Here is a 16,791-nt window from a genome sequence, read left to right as displayed (position 1 = left end):
CTTAACCTGAAACTGTTCTTAACCTGAAGCACCACTTTAGCTAATGGGGCCTCCCACTGCCGCCGCACCACCGGAGCACGATTTCTGTTCTCATCCTGAAGCAAAGTTCTTAACCTGAGGTACTATTTCTGGGTTAGCGGAGTCTGTAACCTGAAGCGTCTGTAACCTGAAGCATCTGTAACCCGAGGTACCACTGTATTTTGCTTTTAGATGTCAAACAGATAAACAGCTATTTGACTTTTAGAAGACATCTGAAGGCAGCCCTCTTCAGGGAAGTTTTTAATGGTTGATGTAAGCTGAAGCGTATGTAACCCGAGATACCACTGTATTAGGAGAAAATTGCACCAGTGACTAGATGGACCAATGGTTTCACTCATCATAAGGAAGCTTCCTGTGGACTCTTATGATTCTATGCAACAATTTTTAAAAGTACACATATCTTTCCTGCTAGTAGGTTCCAAGTATTGTAGCTCAAATCTAAGCCTTAGGAGGGGAGGAGGCTTCAGTCTCAATGCAAGCCTTCTCCTTCACAATAAAGCACCTCTTCTTGTGTGCCGATCTGCTAATACTGCTGCTGTTTTTACTCTGTCCCGAGATCCATCAGTATTAACAGCTCTCTCCATCATACCCAATAATGCCTCCTTGGATGAACCCCAGGGGAGGAAATCCCCTAAATAAAATGGCCCATTAAATAGAGCTGGGAAATGCAAGGACATTAGCTTGTCAGCCAGCCTGAGCTTCCACATGGGACCCACTGACTAATAAACAGATTGTTAACTTCTGGTAACAACTAATTCCTCAAAGATCCATGGTTAACACTCAGGCCTCCAGACAGAGCAGCTGGGTGGCTGGTTTTCCCATTAGGAGCTGAGCTGAAGCGCAGCCATCAGTGAAGGGAAAGGACATTGCACAGCGTCTTTCTTCCCTTTTCTCCTTTTGTGATTGAGAGCAAAATCTAGTCCTTCCTCTGTCATACTCATATGAATGTTGTGCTGCTTTTGTAAGAGTGAGGCAATTAAGCACTTCTTCACAATGCACCATTAAACAGTGGAATTTGCTCCCTCAATAAATACTGGTGGAGGATAAGACTTTCACATACCCTCCAGCATTTATCTGCTTAAAATAGGAATGTCCTGTTTTAGAACAACAACAACAACAACAACAATACCCTGTCAATCTGACTGGGTTGCCCAGCCACTCTGGGCAGCTTCCAACATATATAAAAATAATAATAAAAAATTAAACATAAAAAACCTTCCCTGTACAGGGCTGCCTTCAAATGTCTTCTAAAGTTTACATAGTTACTTATCTCCTTGGCTTGGAAATTGCATAACTCCATTTTCTCCAATATTTCTCTGATGAAAATAGGGTCGTCCTAAGGGAAAGTGGGACATTCTGGGATCAAATCAGAAACCAGGATGGCTTCTGTAAATCCAGGAACGTTTCTGGAAAGCAGGGACACTTGGAGGGTGTACTATCAGTGGCTACCAGACACAATGGCTAAGTTCTACCTCCACTGCTGGAGGCAACATGCCCTTGAATATCAGTTGGTGGGAATCACAAATGAGGAGAGGTTGTTGCATTCAGCTGCTGCTTGCAGACTTCCCATGGTTGGCCACTGTGAGAACAGGATGCTAGACTAAATGGGCCACTGGCTTGATCTAGCAGGGCTCTTATGTTCTTAAGTGGGTTTGGGTATCGTTTGCTATTGTACCGCCATGCCATATTGAGGGACAGCTTCCTGCATTTCCCCCCTAAATGGTTCCCAAGTCACAACACTGCAGTGACTGCAGAAATCACAACCGGCAAAGTTCCCCTATTAGACTGTCAGCCAGCATTTACCAGTTTAGTGCCCTGCATATGTTTTGGACTACAGTTATTAGTAACACTTGAGAGTGATGGCTGAGGCTGATGGGAGTTGTAGTCCAAAAACAGTTCTGCCCCATAGTCAGAAGCAGTACATCTCTGAATACCAGTCGCTGCTACTTGACCATCTTCACTGGATAATCTAGGGATTGAACCTGAGTTCTTCTGCATACAAACATGTGCCATACTACTAGGACATGTTCCTACCTGGAAAAGCCAGCGAATGAACTTGGGACATGGAACTTGCAAATGGAAAGTGTGTGCTCTGCTACTGGCTTCAGTATCTCCTAATCCATTGACTTTGGACCAGCATCAACTACAGCAACATGACAAGACGTACTTCTATAGGCAACCTATTGCAGAATCACATCATTCAAGGAGGAGAGTAGAGTTTATTTTAACTCTATTTCTTTTTGCTGTAGAAATTCCCATTATTTTTCAGAGATGGTCTTTATTCCAGATCTCAACAGATCTGTCGAACATAAAGGTGTTGTGTTGTTTCAGACCTCCCCCACAGTACTTTCAAGAATCTGCTGGTTTTAGGTAAAAAAAACTATGCTCAGCTAATATTATCCCCTTTATTCCCTCTGTGGCAATTTATCTTTTCACACAAGCTGGAAGTGAAACCCTCCCTGGTCTCCTTAACTGTGTAAAGCCTCTTTGAGGAAACGCAGAATAGCAGGTGTGGAAGTTTGTGATTTATTACAGGCACCTTCTCGTTCCTAGCAACAAAACTTCCTCTTCTGATTTCTTTATTTTTATTTTTCTTAAAACAAAAAACACCCAAACTTTTCCACACATGGCAGAGAAACAGCTGCACTGAACAATGTTGCAGAAGACAGCACGAAAGCTTCATTCATCTTCAAGTAGAGCTGTGTGACACTCCACAAGTTCAGAAATCATTCATATGGACCAAACATCTAACATCTGAGCCCTAAGGTGGTTTTTTGAGTGCTTACAATATTGTTATCAATATATGAGTGCCATAGAATTCAGTGCCAGGTCAGGTCTGAGGAAACTTTGGCTCTCCAGAGATCGCTGGACTACAGCTCCCACCATCCTTGTCCATGCTTGCAAGGGCTGATGGGAATTGTAGTTCAGCAGCATCTGGCAAGCAAAAGGTTCTCTGCTTCCATTCTACAGCTATACCGTCAATGGCTATCACCCAACTCATTATGGTGCAGTGGCATAGCATGGGTTGCCAGTGCCCAGTGCAAGGAAACTATTGCACCCTGTAACTGGTGCCTCCATGTGGAACTGCTGCTGCTGCTGCTGCTGGATGGAGCTGCAAGGCAGTGGAAGGACATACATGAGCACCTCCTCGGGCTGCCCCCGCCACCACTGCCATGAGTCTCACCATCCACCTGCCTCCCTGGCAACAGGGGACATTGCGTGGCGAGTTCCCACCTCCCCATCGGAAATAAAGACACAAGACACCAATATTTTAGGTTAATGGGCGAAAATAGGCCACAACATTATTGATTACAGGAACTGAGTGGTATTGGCTTAGGCACTAGTCCTATCGACTAACCGGCTTCAGCCTGATTGCTTGAAGACCGGCAAGGGTTAACTGCCAGTAGGGGGAGTCCTGCTGATGCACATCAATCAGGAGCTCCCCCGGGGTCACCGCTCGGGAGCGTGCCTTAGGCCCTCACCTCCATAGGCTTCAGACAGGGCAACACCCCCCAGAATCCTTTACCGGACTACCCTTCAATATGGGGGAAGGTGATGGTGCTTCCTCCCCCCCCCTCATCTGCATAAAAATACCAAATGCCTAACCACCAATGCGTAACCGCCAATGCCGAGGAAGTTGTGAAGATTTGCTACAAGGTAGGCAAAAAACCAAATGACTGGTGCCAGTTTGCCAAGTGGAAAAAAATCCTACCAGGCCCCTTGACAGCGACCAACCAAAGTCCATAGCAAGGTAAGAGAGCCAAACCTAAAGGGTGGGAGGGTGGGAAACCAGAGCAGCTGGAGCGAAGAAAAGAGGGAAATCCTCAGCCACGCCAGCCCTAAATAGTGCGGGCCATGCCTCCAGAGCCAGCCGATTGGCTGGCAAAGAAGATGAAGCGTCCGAGGATTGCCCCAGTCTTACGGGAGCTGTAAGCCATCCCCCGTGCATGTGGGGAGGGCGTGAAGCCCGCAACCCCACCTCCTCTCCAGCTCGGAAGTGGCTTTGTGTGACCAAAGGATTCACTGCTGGGCATGTTGCTCAGGTGAAGCCAGCAGGCGGGATGGAGAACGCCTCTGGTCCTGGCAGCAGCTGTAGACGCGTACCCCTAAACATTTTTGTGCCCAGGGCAATTGACTTGGTAGCCCCCCACGCCTCTGTGCGGTCCTTGCTCTCCTCCTCTGGGCTAAAAGCAATGCTCGCTTGAGTAGTAAACTGCTCTCTCCCTCTCCTTCCTCAGAAGGCTGTCCTTTGTTAGGATGGTATTAAAAAAAAAAGAAAAAAGATCTCTGCATGGAGGGAGGGAGTGTTGTAGTGAAGTGTCCTTTTGAAGGGAATTTCTAAGCGCTTGAAAGCATCGCTCTCCCACTATTACAGGTTGCTGAAGGCTCCGCTTTGCCTGATGCATTCATTGCGTTTTCTCGACAGTAGCCTGTCCTCAAATTGAAAAGCAAAGAGGGAAGTTTTATTATGATTAGAGGAAAACACAATTGCCCTATAATATATTACCAGCTGCTTATGATGAAGCTCTCAGCAGCTGCGGTGTGAAAAATGGAAGGAAAAAGCTGCAAGAGGCCTCGGCATTCGTGGATATGCGTTAAGGATCTACTTCCAGTCTGGGTCCATTTTGCATGGCTTCATCCATAACTCTATCCTGTCCCATTTGCACTTTAATCTGAGAATTTTTTATTTCTTTTTTAAAATCCACACAAAATGTCATATTTAAATATATGGTCATATCCACGCCATACCTTAAAGGCACATTTCAAGCTTCTGCCCAAAGAATCCTGAGAACGGTAGTTTGTTAAGAGTGCTAAGAATTGTAGCTCGAAGGTGAGGAAACTACACTTGCTAGGATTTTTGGAAGAAGCCATGTGCTCTGAATATAACCAGAATCTTAATTGTTAGACATAAAATCAAAGAGTCCCTGACAAGTGTACTGCGGAATGAGTTTTTGTGGACACATGCCTACTTTGTCAGATAGCATGATGTGAAATCTTTGTTGGCAAGTATATAAAGGGGAAAATTGTGATATGGGAGTTGAACGGCAGTGCAAAAATTACAGTCAGAAATAACTAGATCATAAATATATGTTGAACAGACACATCATTAACCTTTTAAAGTAGCAGATGGATGATAATAGCCAATGTGATTGTATTAACACCTGTTGAGGGGCAGAAACAGTCACAGATAGCACAGATAACCTGGCATTGGGAAGCTAATTAAACAATTATGTGGCTTATCAATTCCAGGCTATCAGAACCATGTATTATTTTACTTAGGCATTAACATCTCTAGGTAAAGGTAAAGGGACCCCTGACCATTAGGTCCAGTCGTGGCCGACTCTGGGGTTGCAGCACTCATCTCGCTTTATTGGCCGAGGGAGCCGGCGTACAGCTTCTGGGTCATGTGGTCAGCATGACTAAGCCGCTTCTGGCGAACCAGAGCAGCACATGGAAACTCCATTTACCTTCCCACCGGTATTTATCTACTTGCACTTTGACGTGCTTTCGAACTGCTAGGTTGGCAGGAGCAGGGACCGAGCAACGGGAGCTCACCACGTCGTGGGGATTTGAACCGCCGACCTTCTGATCAGCAAGTCCTAGGCTCTGTCCTAGGCCACCCGCGTCCCTATTAACATCTCTACCTCACAACAAACAAACCCTGAAAGCTCCCTTATTTCTATCAATTTAGTAATTATACTTTTAAGTTAACATCTCCCTCCTGTGCTTTTTTTGCCTTGATTCCTAGTACTATAGGATATGTCAGGATATGAGCATTATGGTGAGATCTGTAATGGAGCCTAATTCTCTCTGGAGGGTGAAGATGGAGGCCAGATGGATGTACAGAATCAGCTTGCTCCAAAATCTGGATGTTTGGCACCTCTATTTTGCAAGGGGATGGAGTTCAAGTCCTCCTTGCTAGTAAAAAATTCTATGGAACTCTGCAGCCTCCCTAGGTGCACACATTGAAAAAAGCCCCATGAGATTAGTTATCTCATGGTGTCTTCCACTGGGTGGTGCATATATTTTCCTTTCCGGTGAACATGTCTCCATCCTTCCTGCAGCCTCCCCAGCTGCCCTTGCTTCTTGTTCTTCCCAATGGCTTTGGGGAGGATTTATCTCATGATGTCTTCCACTAGGCAGTGCAGGGTGCAGACCACTGGTGAGATTATTAGTAGAATGAAAGAAAGGAGACTTACAGACACCCTCTAGGCCACCTCAGAAGTAAGGTAAACATGGCAAAACCTTACACTATGAAAATTTCACCCGAACTTTATCTCCCCTTTGATAATTCTTCAGTGCAATTTCTTTTCTCATGAACTGATGGACAATGGTCAGGGGAAAAACGTGGGATAAATTTTTGGCATGGCATTAACATATACACAGATCTTTTCAAAGAAACCGAAAAGGGCAGATAATTGGGTAAGGACAGGGAAGCAGATGAGCCAAATGAAAAATACTTCAAAGGCACCTCGCCTGCAGGCCTCATTAAGGACAACAACAAAAAATGGTGCCTTTGAATGCTAATTGAAGGCATTTCTTTTTCTCATTTTGAAAAGGTATTACAGCATTGCACTTTCAAGAGTAAGTCATGTTAAAATGTCTGATTGATCAAGGTGTTCTAACACGCTTTGATAAAGGGGTGATTTCCATTTGAAACCATTCAATAGGCACCTTTTCTTATTACCACAAACTTTTGCCTGATGTGAAATTCAAGGCAGTGTGGTGTAGTGGTTGGAAGTGCCTGGGAGACCAATGTTCAAATCGCCACTCAGCCATGAAACTCACTGGGTGACTCTTGGAGAAACTATTGCAGTGGTTAGCAGCTGTCAGGAGATCTGTGCAATGTCAGTAGCTTTTGGAACATACCATTTTCCCAAGGGCATCTGCAGTGCCCTTGTATCATGGGATGCTGCAGTGGTGTGAACCATGCATCAGACTGGTTCAGAGAGAGGGATATTCTTCTTCCCTTTCTCTGAAGCTGCCTGCCCCTACTAGCCATACCTGTCAGGAAAGTGTGTTTAAAGAGAAGAGGAAAAGAGGGTGGAATATAAGGAGGTTGGGGTGAGTGGGCGAGGGTTGGAGAGGAATTCTCCTTCGGCTTGGATTCAAATCTGATACGTGGAAGGAATTGGGGCTTGTAATATTTATTTAGTACTTGAAGCAAGTATTATGAGCCTGCTAAGCCTCATTCTTTGAGTCCAGAAGAATGAGGCTGGCACCTTATCTAGTGTTAATAATGCATCAATATTTCACAAACAGGTTCCTCAGTGGCCTTCTTGCTATGTCCAATGAGCTTGTTTTTCTCACTAGAGGCACAGATTGTTGATGTGCATAGAATGTTTGTCTCCAACACTAGTATTTAGCTCTAGGATTATATCTAGTTCTACAGTTTTACTTTTACCTGCATATATAAGTAAATTATATATGTCTATCAAACATATACCTACTATTGAATCAGGCTCAAGGTTCTTCTATTAATTTTAAAACACAGGAATGTTGAACCTGGTACTTTAGGGGCTGCCTAACCCCTTATACCCCAGATAGATACCTAAGGTCATCTGTAGGAGTGTCACTGGTTATCCATCAGTGGGCAAGGCTCATCAGATTTCAACATGAAACTGAGCCTTTTATGTCATTGACCCAGTTTTGTAGAATGCCCTTTTTAGAGAAAGGGTGTGCAAGAGGTGACATGATAGAAGGGTATGAAACTTGGCATGAGGTGGAGAAACTGTTTCTCCCTTCTCTCATAATGCTAGAACTTGTGAATATTCTATGAAGCTAAAAGTTGGAAGAGTCAGAACAGAAAAAAGAAAGTATTTCTTCAAGCAGTGCGGAGTTAAACTATGACATTCACTCGCAGGGGAGGCAGGGATGACCACCAACTTAGATTGCCTTCAAAGAGGATCAGACAAGATCGTAGAGGTAAAGGCTATCAAGGACTACTAGCCACCAGAGGCGATAATGCTTCTGAATACCAGTTGCTTGTTTGCTTCCCACAGGCTGGCCACAGGCTGGCCACTGTGAGAACAGGATGCTGGATTGAATGGGCTATTAGGATGATTCAGCAGGTTCTTATGTTTTATGTGCATTCTCCTAGACTGCATGGAAGAAGGTTTCTTGCTGTTGCATATTTACAATGGGACGCGGGTGAGGCTGTGGTCTAAACCACTGAGCCTCTTGGGCTTGCCAATCTGAAGGTTGGCGGTTCAAATCCCCGTGATGGGGTGAGCTCCCGTTGCTCTGTCCCAACTCCTCCAACCTAGTAGTTCGAAAGCACGTCAAAGTGTACGTAAGTAGATAAATAGGCACTGCTGCAGCGGGAGGGTAAAGGGCATTTCTGTGCACTCTGGCTTCCATCACAGTGTCCCGTTGTGCCAGAAGTGGTTTAGTCCTGTTGGCCACATCACCTGGAAAGCTGTCTGTGGACAAATGCCAGCTCCCTCAGCCTGAAAGCGAGATGAGCACCACAATCCCATAGTTGCCTTTGACTGGACTTAGCCATCCAGGTGTCCTTTACCTTTTAACCTATTTACAATTCTTTAAATCAAACACATGGACAAACTATGGAACTCACTCCTACAGGATGCAGTGATGTCCACCAAAGTGTTTTTGGTTGTTGCTTTTTTAAAGGGTGGTGGTCTTTAAAAGTCTGTTCATCTGCTTATCGCCCTTGAGTTACAGGAGAAATTGAACAAAACGGGGGCGGGGGGGGGGGGAGAGATGGCAAATGTGTGAAGAGTGGCTTGTATCTGACTTGCCAAACTTCAGCAAAACTCCCTTCTAGTTTCTCTTCCCTGGCTTATGCCAATGTGGATAAATGTTGATCCATCAGTGGGGAAAGAAAACCAAATTAAACCGAAGCAAATCAGAAGTTAATGATTCACCATCAAATGTAGAAACCCCCCCTCCCCAATTAATGGATCTTCACATCTGATTTAATAGCTTTCGGTACATTGACATGGATATCAGCTTTGCTCCCATCAAGTAGTTTGCATTCATTAGTTCATTAAGCAGCAAAATACTCAAACGAATTGAAGTCAAACTTTATTAAAAAGTCATGGCAGAGCTTCCATAACAAAAAAACCCCTTGCACTGTGTGATGAATGCCAAGCCAATCAAATGAAAATGAATATTGGATATCAAGTGATCAACGTCTATAGCAGAGAATTCAGCACTATATTCAACACAATGTTTGGGAAATAAAAGCGGTTAAAAGTGATTAAATCATTGGTGGTTGGGGCCTGTGGAGTCTGGAAGGGTGGAATCAGAGCCAATGATAGGTAGAGCCAACTAATTTCAATTTTGTCCCTCTCCTCTGGTTCAGTGCTGGATCTGATGGAGGAGGCAAGACAGAGGCAGCAGGACTATGGATAGCTCTGAGGAACAACTTGCTCTCACAAAGACTGAAAGCAGACTGAGATTGCATCTACACTATCCATTTATAGCAGTATCACACTACTAAAAACATTAATGGCTTCCCCCAAAGAATCCTGGGAAGTGTAGCTTGTTATGGGAGCTGAGAGTTTTAGAAGACCTCCTACTCCCCTTAAAGGTAAAGGTAAAGGGACCCCTGACCATTAGGTCCAGTCATGGCCGACTCTGGGGTTGCGGTGCTCATCTCACTTTATTGGCCAAGGGAGCTGGCGTACAGCTTCCGGGTCATGTGGTCAGCATGACTAAGCCGCTTCTGGCGAACCAGAGCAGTGCATGGAAACGCTGTTTACCTTCCTGCCAGAGCAGTACCTATTTATCTACTTGCACTTTGATGTGCTTTCCAACTGCTAGGTTGGCAGGAGCAGGGACCGAGCAACGGGAGCTCACCCCATCATGGGGATTTGAACCACTGACCTTCTGATCAGCAAGTCCTAGGCTCTGTGGTTTGACCAACAGTGCCACCCTACTCCCCTTACAGAGCTACAATTTCCAGAGGATATTAATAGTCAATCCCTCTTCCCAGGGAACTCATGAATTGTGTGGATGGGAAATAGTGGTCTCTTAAAAACTCTCAGCATTCTCAAGGGACTAGATGTCCCAGGATTCTTTGGGGGTAGTCATGTGTGTTTAATACAACATAAGAAAGCATTAAATGGATAGCACAGAAGGGCCCTAAGCTTGTTTAAGCTCCTGCTCTCAGACTACCTCATTTAGGCTCCACCCCTTTGTCACCAACACTGGATTCTTAAAGGGTGAACCCTCCTGACCTGAAGATATCCTCTGTTGTCCTCTGTCCTCTAGTCTCCTGCCTGGTTAAATCCTTCTACTGATGGGTTGGTAAGCTCTTGGTGGGGCATTTGGTTACCCATGGGAAGGTGCCCATGAGGACTAAGTCTCTGGCCTTACAGATACAAGTGGTGCTTCTGGGGCTCATGTTCCTCAGCTCAGTTGTTTCCTATTCTCCAGCATGAGGGTCAGGAAAAGTGTGGGTGCAGAAATATGTAGATTCCCAAGCAGGCACCCAGACAACATCTATTGGCGTTCCACACTGGGATTTGTTTTCTCCATATTCCCACCCTGTCTCTAGCTTCAATCACATTCTGTTTCACATTTGGTTGTTTTCACACCCCTATAGGTGACTGCCTCAACTGCCACTCCAAGTCACTGAACACTGATCCATCATTCCAGCCATAATCGCATCTTCCTTAGAGACAAGACGCCAGGTAGTCAAACATCAGGAGCCTTGATGTGTTCTCCAAAGTCCTGGAGATGGAAAAGAGGAAGCCCAGCTCCCTTAAAGTTTTTCTACTTTTTTATTTATTTTAGCACAGAGGAGTTCATTGCTCAGAACTGAAGGGAACTGTAACCAGGACAAGGGCAGCCTTACTGCTGAGAGAGGTGATGCCTTTTATCTTTCCTCCTTTCTGAGATGTGCTGCCTATTTTCAGCTCTTTGTACAATGGTGTGAGGTTGCTAAGCAACAGTTCTAGTGGTCCTCCAGTGGGTGGCCAGTTAACTGCTTCACAACAGTGGGGAGGATGGAGACAAGTGTTGACTGAGAGGCAGCAAAACAATGTGGTTTGGGTATCCTGCCTTCTGTTTCCTCAAACAAGGAAAGTCTTTAAAACAACAGCACATCATATTAAATCCCAATCACTAGTTACTCATAGCAGAAGAACGGACTGTTCTTCTCATAGCGATGACCACAAAATTTCCCTAAATGTGGTATGTTGTCTTTTCTGTTCCTTGGGATGGAAGTATGTGATTCATTAGGCTTCCACAAGAGACTGACTGGAATTTGAATCTGAAAGAGCCCTCTTTTGTGCAATGCTCCACAGGTCGGGAACCTCTTTATCCAACCCTTGAAACTCTCCATGGACCATGCCCTCCTTCCCAGGCCACACCGATCATGAGCACTCAGATACGATTGGCTGGTGGGGATGTGTCCTTGAATCATGACAATGTCACTTGCTGAGATGGATGGAGGACAGAAAGATGTATGGAGGAGTAGAAATCATTGTGTGGCTGGGATGTAGCTTAGTGTACAAAGTTAAGAGTCTCATATATGACTCCACCCACTTTTTGACACTGGTCCCACCCTCCCCTAGGATTCACACCACAGAAGGTTGCCCATGAGGTAATAATGCAGCCCTGAGGCTGAAAAGGGTTCCCTGTCTCTACTATATTCCATTTCTCTCTTCTCTCGATGCCCCCCACATAGTTCAATGGTAGAGAATGTGAAAGACTGGCTTCTACCACATGCACACCATCAGCACTCCACAACTCTCCATCCCAGAAAATATGATGTAGGGACGTAGGATTGCAGGTCCAGAATGTATTCCCACCAGGCAAAAACACTAGGAGAAGGTGCAGAAAGGGGTCAATGAGGGACATGGCCTGGGCCAGATAGAAAAACCAATTTGGCTGCATTTGACCTGCAGGCTGGAGGTTCTCCACCTCTGCATTAGAAGATGCAACCAGAGATCTCTGAAACATGATGCAAGGCTGGAGGCAATTAAAGGAATCCAACCAACCATAGAACATGAATACATGTGGTGCCATTATGCCTCTGTTATATGATTCAATCAGCTTTATGAAGAAGGAACCCTTTTTCTCCCTCCTGTTGAGCCAAGAGACTTACCATTTAAATTGGTTTGGGGCTCTGCCATTCCTTGGCGCCTTGTGGCTCAGATCTGCAGCGTGCCACTGCCCATGCGCCAGCCAGGCAAGAAGGCTCCAATAGTTCAAAATGTTCTCTTCATGTCAGCGGAAGTAGAAAGTACAAAGCTGCTCTCGCGACAAAAGGCCGGGCAAGGGAGCCAGCTGGCACCAAGTGCAGCGGTTTCCTCGTATCTCCTGGAGACTGTGGGCTCTGTCTCTTGGCTCCAGCCCTATTTCTCAACCTTTATGCTCTTAAGTGAAGGTCGAAAACCTTCCACGAGAGGGCAAAAAGCCTGGGATAAAATGGAATTATACACAGAGGGAGCCAAGGAAAATAATGCCTGAGGATCTCAATTATATTTCTTTGTCTTCTTTTTACAAAATGAGTTCATTTTCTAGCTCCCAACCAAAATGATCAAGGGGATAGAGTAACTCCCCTTTGAGGAAAGGTTGCTTTGGATTTTTTTAGTTTAGAGAAAAGGCAAACGAGAGGTGAAATAATACAAGTGCATAAAATTATGTATGGGATGGTGAGAGTGGACAGAGAAACTATTTTCTCCCTCTCTTCTAATACTGGAACTCGTGGATCTCCAATGAAGCTGAATGTTGGAAGGTCCAGGACAGATAAAAGAAAGTACTTCTTCATGCAATGCATCATCATATTTTATTGTTTATATGTCACCCATCAGACAGGGTTGTCCCAGCTACTCTGGGAGGCCCACATCAAAAAATTAAAAACACGATAAAACACCAACCATTAAAAACTTCTCTGAAGAGGGCTGCCTTCAGATGTCTTCTAAAAGTCAAATAGCTGTTTATCTGTTTGAAATCTAAAAGACAAATACAGTGGTACTTCGGGTTACAGACGCTTCAGGTTACAGGCTCTTCAGGTTACAGACTCCGCTAATCCAGAAATAGTACCTCGGGTTAAGAACTTTGCTTCAGGATGTGAACAGAAATTGTGCGGCAGCGGCACGAGGCCCCATTAGCTAAGGTGGTACCTCAGGTTAAGAACAGACCTCAGGAACAAATTAAGTTTGTAACCCGAGGTACCACTGTAGCTGTTTGCCTGTTTGACATCTAAAGGGAGGGCACCACTGCTGACAAGGCCTCTGCCCGGTTCCCTGTATAGCTTCATGTTTTGCAGTGAGGGAACTGCCAGAAGGCCCTCGGAGCTTGTCCTCAGTGTCTGGGCTGGACGATGGAAGTGAAGACGCTCCTTCAGGTATTCAGAGCCAAGGCCGTTAGGGCTTTAAAGGTCAACACCAACACTTTGAATTGTGCTCTGAAACCTCAAAATATAGCAACAGGAGGCAGTGATCGCCACCAACTTGGATGACTTTTAAAAAGGGTTACCAGTGGAGACTATCAACAGCTAAAGGTCATGATGGCTATGTTCCACCTCCATGCTCAGAGACAAAAGTGCTTCTCCTGTTGCTGGGAACCAAAGTGCAGGAGAGCATTCTTGCGATGGAGTCCTGCTTCTGGGTTTCACACAGGCATCTGGTTGGCCACTGTGAGAACAAGATGCTGAGCCAGACAGGTCATTGGCCTGATACATCAAGCTCTTCTTGTGTTCTTGTATTCATGGTCAAACACCATGGCTGACATTCAATTCAAGAATGAATTGTGCAAGATTTGGTTCAACACACAGCATAGATCAGGAACAGAGGAACCTGCTGTGGCGTTTGCCCTCCTAGGTGACATCATGCTGGGTAATAAGGAAAGGGTTAAATGAGTGTGAAGTGATTGGCAAGTGGGAACCCAAGGGGAGGAGTTAGAGTTAGAGTTAGTGTTGTTAAGGAGTCAGTCTGGTGTTAGAGAAGAGAGAGGGAGGATAAGTCTGTGGGTTGGGATAGTTTGATGTGAGAGATTGAGAGAATCTGTTAAGAGGAGTCACATAGACAGTTGGGACAATCAGTTAGAAGTTATTAGGAAGGTATAGGCCAGTAAAGAAACTAAGATTAAGAAACTGACAAGAAAAATTATCTGAAACCATAGACTTGTTAATGCTTATAAAATAAACTTGTTTATTTGGTTTAATGTTAACAACTGTCTGGACTCCATGAGTACCTGAGAGAAACGGGTTGGTGGGAGTGGGGAAGCAAGCACAGTGGTGGCACAGGGATCAATAGACCGTCAAATGTCCGGGGACCCTGTGTGATCACCACACCTGCCTTATTATAAGAAGATTCCATTGGTTCATCTGAGTCAGTATTGTCTACAGTGGAGTGGGGGTACAATCCCAGCCCCACCTGCAGACAGTCATGGGAGAGAAATTTGGTTCAGTTGCATTTTAATACTAACCTACCTCTTTTGCACTTTCTGCACCGATAAGCAAACTGAAACACAACTATCCTATAAAATTTGCACTCCTTCAATATTTTTTTTGATGTAGTTCTCCAACCAAATGATGTGTACAAAATTGCATACATTAGGAGAAAGTGTGCATAAAAATGCATATATTCTCAAAACTGGCCTACAAAAAAAATGTATCATGTTAGATAGCTGAATGACAGGATTTGGAGAAGCATGGTGTCAGGGGTTCAGGAGCAGAGACACAGGAGAGGGAGCAAATGGAGAGTGAGGAGGAGGAATCCGAGGGGGGAGTAGGCAGTGACAGTGGTCAGAGAGATTCCACGAGTCTCACCAGTGAATCGGAAGACTCACAGAAGGGAGCGCCCATGGCCAGGGCGAGGGGGGTGCCAAAGGGGAAGCCCCAGAAGGAAGGGGCCAGCGGGGACTCCTTGAGCAGCAGCTGGAAATCAGGACCAGCTTCCCCACCAGAGCACAGTAGGGGGGAGGAGTCCCAGGAATCGGGAACAGTGTTCTCGCCACCAGCGAGAGGAGATGAGTCAGGATTGACCACGCCCACTTCGGAGAGCGGGGGAATGGTCAGGAGGAAGGGTACCAGCTGGGCGCGCGCGCCAAGTTCAAATGTACAGGCGAGCGGCACAGCAGGTAGCCCGGATGGGGAGCCAGGTCCTAAAGCCCGCCGGAAGGAAGGGCAAGACTCAGGAGGGTCAGCGTCAGAAGAGTCCAGGAAGGAGGAAACCCTAGGGGGCAGAAGGACCCAGCGGAGGAAGGAACAGCGCAGGAGGTGGAGCCGGGCTAGGATCTTAAACTGGTGCGGAAGGGGTAGTGATTCAGAGGGGACTTCGCCGATCTGAAGTCAAGACGTAGGGCTGCACGCTCTGGGGTTTGAAATGGAAACTAAACTTCAATAAAGACTTTTGTACATTAAATCAACTGGGCGTTGGTCCTCTGTGAGCTGGGACCTGGAGGCAGTCCTGACACATGGATTTTGAATTGTACCTGCTTTCTGCTTCGCATGTTGTTTTAGAAAGAGTGAATTGGGTTAGGTTCACCCACCCAGATTCTCCATCAGCTTTCTTAAAGGTTGGGTGGTTTATTTAAAAATAAATGCTTCAAAAGATGCCTTGCCAACCACAATTAGCAGCTGAGACTCCCTGGCTGCTGATCCCGGTTGGTGAAGTTGAAAAAAAAAAAATTAAAAAAATGAGCCTTCAAGGGAATGATCACCTGAAAATGGAGAGGGGGATTTATCTACTACTAGGGGACATTCAAGGCTTATCAGTGAGCACATGCAACACATCAGTGAACACAGCCAGGCCTTTGTGCTGCCTTTCCATTGCATACTGGCCTCCACCCCCATCTTCCTTTTCTTATTTTGCAAAGCTACAAGAAGAAAAGAAAAGGGCAGGGGAAGGGGAAGGGGAATAAGCAGCATCCATAGAAATAATCAATGGATCTTTCAGATTTTATCTGGGAATGTGAGCCAAGGGTAACCTTAAGCCCTCAGATGATCATTGATATAGACTTAATAGCACAAGAGGTATTGAAATTTGCACCAATAATAACACAAAGGCAGAGTGTAAAGGGGTGGGAGGAATCCAGCTCTATTTCTCTGGATTTGCGAAATAAGCAAATTTTGCTTATTTAAAATATGTCTATGCCATTATTAATTGAAGATCCATAGATGTTCAAAACAATTAAAATAAGAATACATGTAGCAGTGAGTGTAAAATGCAGCAGTACAACCCTCAAAATGGAACAGGGCAGAGCAGAGGTGAATTCCCAAATGTCTGCTGAGACAGAGAAAGTTTTTTTTCTTGTCTGTAGAAAGCAGAGAGGAGGCTCTTTAGAATTTCCCGAAGGAGGAAGTTCCATTCATATTAGGGCTCCCATAGAAAAGGTTGTGTTCCTGACAGAGACTAAGAACACCCCTACTTCTTTCTTTCGTTCTTTCATTTGTTCTTTCATTCTGTCTGTATGTATGTCTGGTTTATATCCCAGCTTTTCCCCAAGGAGCTCAATATGCTGTACAGTGGTACCTCGGGTTAAGTACTTAATTCGTTCGGGAGGTCCGTTCTTAACCTGAAACTGTTCTTAACCTGAAGCACCACTTTAGCTCATGGGGCCTCCTGCTGCTGCCGGGCCGCCAGAGCACGATTTCTGTTCTTGTCCTGAAGCAAAGTTCTTAACCAGAGGTGATATTTCTGGGTTAGCAGAGTCTGTAACCTGAAGCGTCTGTAACCCAAGGTATCACTGTACATGGTTCTCCCCCCACCCACAACAACCCTGTGGGTAGGTTAGGCTGAGAGGCAGTGATCATTCCAAGGTCATGCACTG

The sequence above is a fragment of the Podarcis melisellensis genome (assembly GCF_964234715.1).
Source record: "Podarcis melisellensis genome assembly, chromosome: 14".
In the NCBI taxonomy this organism is placed as follows: Eukaryota; Metazoa; Chordata; class Lepidosauria; order Squamata; family Lacertidae; genus Podarcis; species Podarcis melisellensis.
This window is presented reverse-complemented; position numbering follows the sequence as displayed.